The 10,266-nt window shown below is 35.7% G+C and overlaps 1 pseudogene; it reads right to left on the reverse strand.

Moving 5' to 3' along the window:
• Nucleotides 1-4,813: 4,813 nt before the first annotated feature.
• The window catches only part of LOC103252492, a 5,706-nt pseudogene continuing 253 nt past the window's right edge, over nt 4,814-10,266 (reverse strand).

Consider the following 10,266-nt stretch of genomic DNA (forward strand, 5'->3'; position numbering starts at 1 on the left):
ACACCCATGATCATATCACTAGATGCAGAAAAAGCTTTTGATAAAATCCAGCACCCCTTCTTGATAAAAACCCTTGAACATCTAGGCATACGGGGAACATACCTCAAAATAGTAAAAGCCATCTACGAGAAACCCACAGCCAGCATACTCCTAAATGGACAAAAATTGGAACCAATTCCCCTGAAAACTGGAACTAGACAAGGATGCCCACTCTCTCCCCTCCTGTTCAACATAGTATTGGAAGTCCTGGCTAAGCAATCAGAGAAGAGGAGGCAATCAGAGGTATTCAAATAGGAAAAGAGGAAGTCAAGTTATCTCTCTATGCAGATGAATGATGGTGTACCTTGAAAACCCAAGAGAATCTGTCAAAGGCTCCTTACATTGATAAAGCCTTTAGCAGAGTCTCAGGATACAAAATAAATGTACAAAAGACAATCGCATTTCTCTACACCAATAATAAACAAACAGAAACCCAAATAAAAAACACATTCCATTCACAATAGCCACAAAAAAAATGAAATACCTTGGCATCTTCCTACCAGAGACGTGAAAGACCTTTACAATGAAAATTACAAAACACTGCTCAAAGAAATCAAAGCGACAGAACAAGTGGAAAAATATCCCATGCTCATGGATCGGAAGAATCAACATTGTGAAGATGTCCATCTTACCTAAGGCAATCTACAAATTCAATGCAATACCCATTAAATTACCAACAACATTCTTTCAGACCTAGAAAAAACAACACAGGAATTCATATGGAAACACAAACATCCAAGAATAGCCAGAACAATCCTCAGCAAAAAAAAAACAAAGCAGGTGGTATCACAATACCAGATTTCAAACTTTACTATAAAGCTACAATCATCAAAACAGCTTGGTATTGGTACAGGAACAGGCATATAGATCAATGGAACAGAATTGAGATTTCAGAAGCAAAACCTCAATTTCTCAACCAACTCATCCTCGACAAAGCCCCCACCACCTACCAATGGGGAGAGGAGAACCTATTCAGTAAATGGTGCTGGGAAAATTGGCTGACCACATGCAGAAGATTGAAACAGGACCCCTATCTATCCCCATGCACAAAGGTTAACGCCAAATGGATCAGAGACCTAAATGTAAAACCTCAAACCATAAGAACCTTAGAAAAGGAAGGAAATACTCTCATGGAAATCGGAACTGGCATCCAATTCCTGTACAAAACCCGAAACCCACAGGACTTAAGAGAGAAGATAGACAAATGGGACCTTATTATACTGACAAGCTTCTGCAAAGTCAAAGAAACCATCAAGAGAGCAGGGAGACAGCCTACAGACTGGGAAAAAGTATTTGCCAACTCTAGGTCTGACAAAGGCTTAACATCCTGGATCTACAAGGAACTGAAACGTACTGAAAAGAAGAAAACAAACAACCCCATTATAAAATGGGCAAAAGACATGAACAGACACTTCACAAAAGAAGACATTTGAGCAGCCAACAAACACATGAAGAAATGCTCAACCTCACTAATCATCAGGGAGATGCAAATCAAAACCACACTGAGATACCACCTAACTCCAGTCAGAATGGCAATTATCAACAACTCAAAAAATAACAGCTGCTGGAGAGGGTGTGGTGAAAAGGGAACACTTCTACACTGTTGGTGGGAGTGTAAACTAGTGCAACCTCTGTGGAAAGCAGTGTGGTGATTCCTAAAAGCTCTAAAATGACCTTCCATATGACCCTGCAATCCCCCTACTGGGAATATACCCTGAAGAACACAAATCACTCTATAAAAAAGATACCTGCACACGTATGATTATCGCTGCATTGTTCACAATAGCAAGAACATGGAAACAACCATGCTGCCCATCAAAAGAGGACTGGATTAAAAAAATGTGGTACATATACATGATGGAATACTACGCAGCCATAAAAAAGAACAAAATCATGAATTTCGCTGCAACCTGGATGGAACTAGAGTCTATAATACTGAGTGACCTCTCACAAAAACAAAAATCCGAATATCACATGTTCTCACTCATATAATGGACCTTGAACATCCAATGCAATACTATGAGAAAATGACGGATGGTACTGGGAAACTACGGGGGGGAGGGGGATGGGATTAACAGTAGCAAATATCTGTCGGGGGATGGGAAAACACTTCTTATCTACAGGGTGCCTGAATGAAACGTCATTGTACACCTAACCCTTAACTGTACCCCACAAAACCATAATAAAAAATACTGATTAATGAAAAAAAAAAAAAAAAAGAAAAAAGATACCAACAGCAAAAACAAAAAACAAACAAAAACATCAGGAGCCAATATCCCTGATGAACATAGAAGCACAAGCACTCAACAAAATAGTAAACAAACATAATTCAACAGCACATGAAAGAAACATTATTCACCATGAGTTCAGGAATGTAAATTGGTTAAAAGTATGCAAATCAAAAAACATGATTCACCACATTGACAGAATTAAAAACAAAAAGAAAATGATCATTTCATCAGCTGCAGAGAAAGTACTGAGAAAATCTAGCATTCCTTTATCATGAAACCTTTAGCAAAATAGGCATATAAGGAACATTTCTCAAAATAATAAAAATCATACACAACAAGCCCACAATCAATACTATACTAAAAAGAGATAAATTGAATGCAATTCCTGCCAGAACTGGAACGAGGCAAGGAGGCTCACTTTTGCCACTCTTATTTAACATAGTAATGGAAGTCTCATCCAGAGCAATCAGGAAAGAGAAATAAAAGTTATTCAAATTGGTAGAAGAAATCAAGCTATTTTTGTATGCCAGTAGTATGAGTATATACCTATCAAATCCTAAAGATACATCCAAAAGACTCTACACTTGATAAATGAATTTAATAAAGTTTCAGAATATAAAAGCAACACAAACAAATCAGTGAGGATCAAAACGAGAATCAAATTAAGAACTAAATTCCACTTATGATAGCTGCCAAAATGCTAAAACACCTGGGAATGTAATGTATTTAGCTAAGGAAATGAAAGATGTCTACAAGGAGAACTACAAAACTCTGAGGAACAAAATTGTAGAGGACAGAAAAGATGAAAAAATATTCCATGCTCATGGAATAGAAGAATCAATACTGTTAAAATGACCATATCACCCAAAGCAATCTACAGATCTAGAGCAATCTCTGTTAAACTATCAACATCATTTTTCACAGATTAAGAAGATATAATTCTAAAATTTATATGGAACCAAAAAGAATCCAGAAAAGTCAAAGCAAATCTGAGTAAAAAGAATAAAACTTTACACATCACAATACCACACTTCAAATTATACTATTAGGTTGTAATAACCAAATGGCATGGTACTGGTACAAGAGCAGAAATGTGGACTAATGGAAGAGAATAGAGTATCCCAGAAATAAACCCAAATGCCTATAACCAAAATGATCTTAGTAAAGCAGACGAAAATATACACTGGGGGAAAGGATACCCTATCCAACAAGTGATGCTGGGGAAAATGTATAGCTATATGCAGAAAAATGAGACTTGAATTCTATCTCTCACTGTGTACAAAAATTACCCCATGATATATTAAAGACTTAATTGTCAGATATAAATTCATAAGAATACTATATGAAAAACTTTTCTGAACTTTGACCTAGGCAAAGAACTTGTGGTTAATACCCAAAACTGAATGCAACAAAAACAAAAATAAGTAAATGGGACTTAATAAAACTAAGCAGCTTTTACACAGCAAAAGAAATAATCAATAGTGTAAATAGGCAATCTAACACAATGGGAAAATATATTTGCAAACTATACATCTGATAAAGAACTAATATCCAGGATCTACAAAAAACTCAAGCAAATCAGCATAAAAAAGGAAGTGACCCCACTAAAAAGTGGACAAAGGACACAAACAGCTTCTCCTAAAACGAGACATACAAATAACCAAAAAACATGAAAAAATTCTCAACATCACTAATCGTTAGAAAATTGCAATTTAAAACCACTATGAGATATCACCTTTCACCAGTCAGAACAACCATTGCTAAAAAATTAAAAGAAACAAACACACGATTCTGGTGTAGATGCAGGGAAAAGGGAGCACTTAAACACTGTTGGTGGGAGTGTAAATTATCACAATATCTATGAAAATCAGTATGAAGATTTCTCAAAGAAGTAAATGTTGATCTACCATTTGATCCAGCAATCCCACCGTGAGGTATCTCCCCAAAGGAATGGAGGTTGTTACACAAAAAAGACACCTACACTCACTTGTTTATCACAGGAAAATCCACAATTGCAAAGAGGTACAATCAACCTAACTGCACATCAACAGATCAATTAAAATAAAAATGTGAAATAAATGTACCATGAAATGCTATTCAGTCATTATAAAAATGAATTAATGCCTTTTATAGTAACTTGGGTGGAGTTGGAGACTATCATCCTAAGTGAAATAACACAGTTGCAGAAACCCAAACACACACATCTCCACTTACAGGTGGATCCCAAACTAAGGATCTACCAAGGCACAGAGAATCATATCATGTTCACTGAAGACTCAGAGGGGGAGGGGGAGAAACATCAAGGGATTAATAATCATGTATTGTGTACAATGTGCACAGGTGCAAGTGTGGGTACTCTTGAACTACAGACTTTTTTGCCTCTATACAATGCATCCATGTAACCAAAAACTATTTGTAACAACTAAAGCTATTGATATAAAGAGAAAAATTAGGCTCTTAAAAAGCAGACGAAACTTACATTCACTGTTGACAAGAGAATCTACTTATAAATAACACCTACTAAAAAAAATTGTCATACTCACATAGGGTCATTGATGACTGTCTTCAACGCATTCAGCAAATCTGTACTTGACATGGTGTTAAAGTCCACTCTAAGCGCTACTCCTTTGATCACCATGTGAGCAATGTTATCAGGTTGATCCGCAAACAAAGGGATGCCCACCATAGGGATCCCATGGTAGATAGCCTTGTAGATGCCATTTGTTCCACCATGAGTGATAAAAGCTTTGGTTTGGGGTGACCTAGGATTGGATGAATTTTAGTTAAATTATCCATTATAAGTCTTACAAATAAAATTAGAAATATACAATATAATACACTAAAAGAGGCAGTACTTTTTTAGATAACAGATGATTATATTCATGAATTTGCATTAAAAGTGTTTTCAGATTTCAGAAGCAGAAGCAATGACTTCTATCAAAAGGGAAGTGAAGGCTCCATGGAAGAGTTAGTGTGTAACACTTCACACCGGAATAATGGATATAAAATTACCAGGTGGAAAAAAACAAAAAGAAACATTTTAGAAAAAGAAAATAAAATTTTTTTAAAAAGGAAAAGAAAAATGTTGGCTATGTAAATCATGTTCTCTTAATGATGCAGACACTGAGTCTAACATGTTGGATGTCGAGGGCAGCAGAGTGAGGTGTTAGTGGTGCTGAAACCAGAGGAAGAACAGGCTATATTTTATTAAAAAGTGTATCACCACATCATGATAAAGTTTGTAGATTTATTTCCATAAAAAATACTGAGTCACTGGCAATATAAGAGAACTGCCACTTTTAGTGGCATTAGATAGTGATAGTACAGTTAGAGGAAAGGTCAGGTGTAGGTTTGTAGACATAGGGGACAGAGAGACAACCAAAGCAGTTGCTGAAAAAAACTCTCTATGAGAGAAATTTTCACCTGAAATGAACATATTTTGATTTTGATAATAAATTATGCTATTAGTGTATGTAATAAAATACCAACTGGCATATTTTATCTTTTTTCCCCTAATACTATAAAATAAAAGTGAACTAGTTAGGTTTTATTTTTGTTTTCAAGAATACATGGCAGTAATCTTGTTTTCTGTTAAATTATCACTCTAACTGGCTGTTACTCATATTCAGTATTTGTTCTGTTGAGTCTTACCAAGAAGATCTTTCTGTGGTATCCACTTGTACAGTCGAGTATTGGGACCTAAAGTATGTGGTTTCTTGCCATTAAATCTCCATAGTACCTGTTAGGGTAAAAAAAAATGTCTTTTCATGACTGGAACTCCAACATTATAATGTGTTAGAACCCCTAAAAGATGAACAGTTATCTAGTTAAAATTCATATGTATAAGATGAAGAAATGAAAACAAGAGATGTCAATTAATGAGAACTACTACAAGTCTGAGGTAAAGAATATTCACATTTCATGTGCGAACTTTTATAGTCAAACTGTCATATAAGGAAATCATCTGTTTCAAAACAGTAGCTTAGAAAAATGAGATTATCAATAAAATATTAAGCATTTAAGAAATTGTTAAGCAGTCATTATAATACAGTATCAAATTAGTAGTGACCTATAAATTTATTTTGTGTATGGTGTACTAGTTGTAACATTCCAAACTTAATGTTAATTTATTTCCTCTTGAGCGCTATAAGAAGTTTACTTATATCTATTTATCTATCAGTTATTTTATAAAAGTTTGACATTTTTTGATTTACAAGAAATAAGTCAACTACTTGTGAGAAATAAATCAATGCCGCATAGGTAGTATGCACAACTTCTTAGATTACATATTGTTAAGTGGTACTTTCAAGACAAGTTTCAAAATGCAATTGTTGAGTGGAATCCAAGTATTATCAAAGTACTGGAAATTCTTTCCATGTAGGAAAAAAGAGACAGTTGGCAATGCATGTTTAACAAGACAGCTGTTGAAAAAGGATAAATGGTGTTTTCCTAAATATTACTTACTTGATCATTACCACTTAGATGATTAAGTACAAAGCATTGTTAGCATTTTAAAAATGATTCAGTATATCCCAGTCATTGTCATGCACAGTACCAGAATAAGATATTTATTTTAGAATTCCCAAGCAATCTTTATAAACAGGAACATAATTTACAAGTGTTTGCCTTGTATTTTCTCTGTGTGTAGAGTGGTTTTGAGTTTTCACACAAAAAATTAGCATAGGTTTTTAAAAGAAGACTGTGTTAGGAAATAAAAAAGTAATTCACAAATACACAGAAATAGCAAATGTATTCTATTCAAAACTAAATTCCTACTATGTTTTTAGAAGGATGCATCTGAAACTTTCCCTATGTCTGGTTTCCTTTGCGTCGACTCCATATAACCTTTTCCTCCTCAATAAGGAGAAAGTGTTCATTTGATGGTTAGAACAGAGTCCTTGGGGTGTCACACTTTATAATGCGCAAAGTCTACAGTAAGGGTGGGATTTGATCTCCATCCTTTCTATGATATCTTTATGCTTAAGACATTAACAGAGTCCAACCCAGCAGGGCAGGCAAGTTTTGCTCATTCACTAAATCCATTTACCTAGGTGGATACCTGGACTGGTGGTTTGTTGGCTCAGGTCATCTCGTCTGAAAAGCATCTAAGACAGCATACCAAATAGACCTATTCCAAAAAGTACAGGAAGCACAGGAGGCTAGATTACATGACAAGCCTAAACTGCATGATGGACTTAAGACTTCAGACCACTTGTTATTGTGCTAGTGCAGTTATTCATTAAAGTTTAACTCCTCTGATAATATATGTTATGTGCACAGTGTCCTCTGGAAACCTGTAGGCAAAGGAAGCAATCAACAGGGCAGAACTTGGTGATTTCTGTGGACCTGCCTGAAATGCCATGGTCATAACCCAAACTTCACCTGCACTTCCTAAGCGTATTTCTTTCTGATAGCAATGTTAATGCCAAAGTGATGATAAATCAACCCTCTCCATTACTATTTTAGCATCTTATGTAAATATTTTTGATTTTGAACTGGTATCTAAGATAATTAGAGCTATCCTATAATTTAACATTTTGGCAGAAAATTATTATAACTGGATTCTTTATAATGTATTTATTGGCTGTCCACCACTGAGGCACTTTAACCTTTTGTGGGAGCTGGGCAAGGGCTGAAGCGATCACATTAGCCCTTTCTTCTGTGAGGCCGCTGACCATTGACCCCAGAGAAAACACAACAACGCCATTTTCTCCAGAACTCTGGACAAAGTCTTCCATTTCCTGTGAAGAAATTTTGCACCATCACAAAAAGGTATTCAAGCAGCAAACACTATTGAAAACATTGCTACAATAAAGTAAGGCTAGAAAATAAGTATTATCAAAACTTTTTTGCAGTAATGAATGGGTTTAAGCTGATATAATAAATCAGTTTCTTAGGAAGGAGATGTGTAATAAGAGTAAAATGGCCTCTATTGTCCATATTTGTGTTAAATGTGAGTGTGTTTGTCCATGTATATATGCATGTGATAGAAAAAATGAAAGCGCTATTACACTGTAGTCAAACATGATAATGCTAGAAAATATTATACTCAGACATTTAATTTATAATTTGTAATTACTAATATAGTGTCTTGGAAGTTGGTGTCACTTGACTTTAATTCTATGTCATTGTAGTTCCACCAGAAGACTTGTGTTGATTTCAAGAAGTTATTTTTATAGAATTCTTTTAATGTGGAACAACAGAGCCATTACTTGAATATAAGCACTGAGGGATTTTATTACACATTGATCAATGTATTCACCCCAAGAAAGTAAGATATGTAGAGACAAAACTTTTCTGAAAATAATACCAAATTTGCATACCCCTCTTTTCATTATTATATTTTTGTTTTTATTTATTATTTATTTTTCTTACTATACAACAATGACCAATTCTTTTCAAAATAACAAGTATAATTTCAGATTCTAACCAGTAGGATAAAGCTTTGTTTTAAAACTATTATTGAAATAAAAAAAATTATACTTTGACCATGCATAGCACATATTGCCAAGTGTTTTTATTTTTTTTTATTTTTATTTTTTGAGTTGGAGTCTCACTCTGCTGCCCAGACTGGAGTGCAGTGGCCGCTCCCGGCCCCCGCAGCCTCGACATGCTGGGCTCCGGCGATCCTTCCGCCTCAGCCTTCCGAGTAGCCGGAATTACAGGCATGCGCTACCACGCCTGGCTGATTTTTTGATTTATCGTAGAGAGGAGGTCTTGCTGCCCAGGCGGGTCTCGAACCCGCGGACCAGGCAATTCACTCACCTCAGCCTCCCAAAGGCGCGGGATTACAGGCTGAGCCACCGAGCCCGGCTTTGCCAAGTGTTTTTAAAACGCAATTTGAACCTATGACATCACATTTTATGTGAGAGCCGTTGCATTACTACTTCAGGTAGTACATCAGGTATCCAGGTAGTTTGTGTAATTATCATTGCCTGCAGCCACATTAATGTAACTTGTGTTTAATGTTGTATCACGCTGGCTTGTTGCCCAGAGTATTCTCCATCTACCTAGCATTGAAGTAATGTACTCTGTTTTTATAGAGGTATTACTGATCTTGTTCTGTGATGTCTTATGAAAATTATACAAGATCAGGGGGAGAAATTTTGTAAAAGTATGTAAATTTTTAAAAAGGAAATAGGCCAAGTGTGGTGGCTCAGGCCTGTAATCCCAGCACTTTGGGAGGCTGAGGCCAGAGGATTGCCTGAGTCCACAAGTACGAGACCAGCCTGGGCAACTTGGTGAGACCTTATCTCTACAATAAATAAAAAAATTAGCCAGGCATGGTGGCACGTGATTTAGTTCCAGCTACTTGGAAGACTGAGGCAGAAGGATCGCCTGATCATATAATTTCACCTTAAAAAGACATGGAAGGTTAGGACTTAAAATTGAAAATATGACTTACGTAATATTTCGCTGTAAAACTGATTCCATTTCTTTGTATCAAGTATTTGAAAGCAAAAGTCAAAATAAAGCATATATAACATATTTTGTATCCTCTCCGTAAATGTCATTTGATCCCTTAATTCTGACAGAACAACAGGCACATAGGAAGGAGGGAACAGAAATCCTTTACTATCCTTTTCAAATATGTAGCCAGGAGAGAAGCGAAAACTGTACACAAAGGGTATTTTAAGCACTTCAGACAGTAGCTCTCCACCAGGACCAGCGGGATCAGCAAGAATGACATCAAACTCTGATGTTTGTAGTTTAGCCATAAGTTTCTTGTTCAAAACAACATCTTTACAATGATTTCTAATACATTCAAAATATTTCCACAACATTTCTTGTACTTTTGAAAAGTATGACAGAAAGGTATATTTTGGAAGATCATACATCCATGTATCTACCAGTTCCCCTAAAACATTCTCAAAATCATTCTTTAGTTAAAGATGTAGGATAAATTTCAAATTTAATAGAGGATGATATACTGGGGATCAACAAGGATGGAAGCTGAAGATGTCAATACAGTCACCTCATGACCTCTCTGGACGAG

This window comes from Carlito syrichta, unplaced genomic scaffold, assembly GCF_000164805.1.
Source record: "Carlito syrichta isolate Samal-C Ts95f unplaced genomic scaffold, Tarsius_syrichta-2.0.1 Scaffold163879, whole genome shotgun sequence".
NCBI classification, from domain to species: Eukaryota; Metazoa; Chordata; class Mammalia; order Primates; family Tarsiidae; genus Carlito; species Carlito syrichta.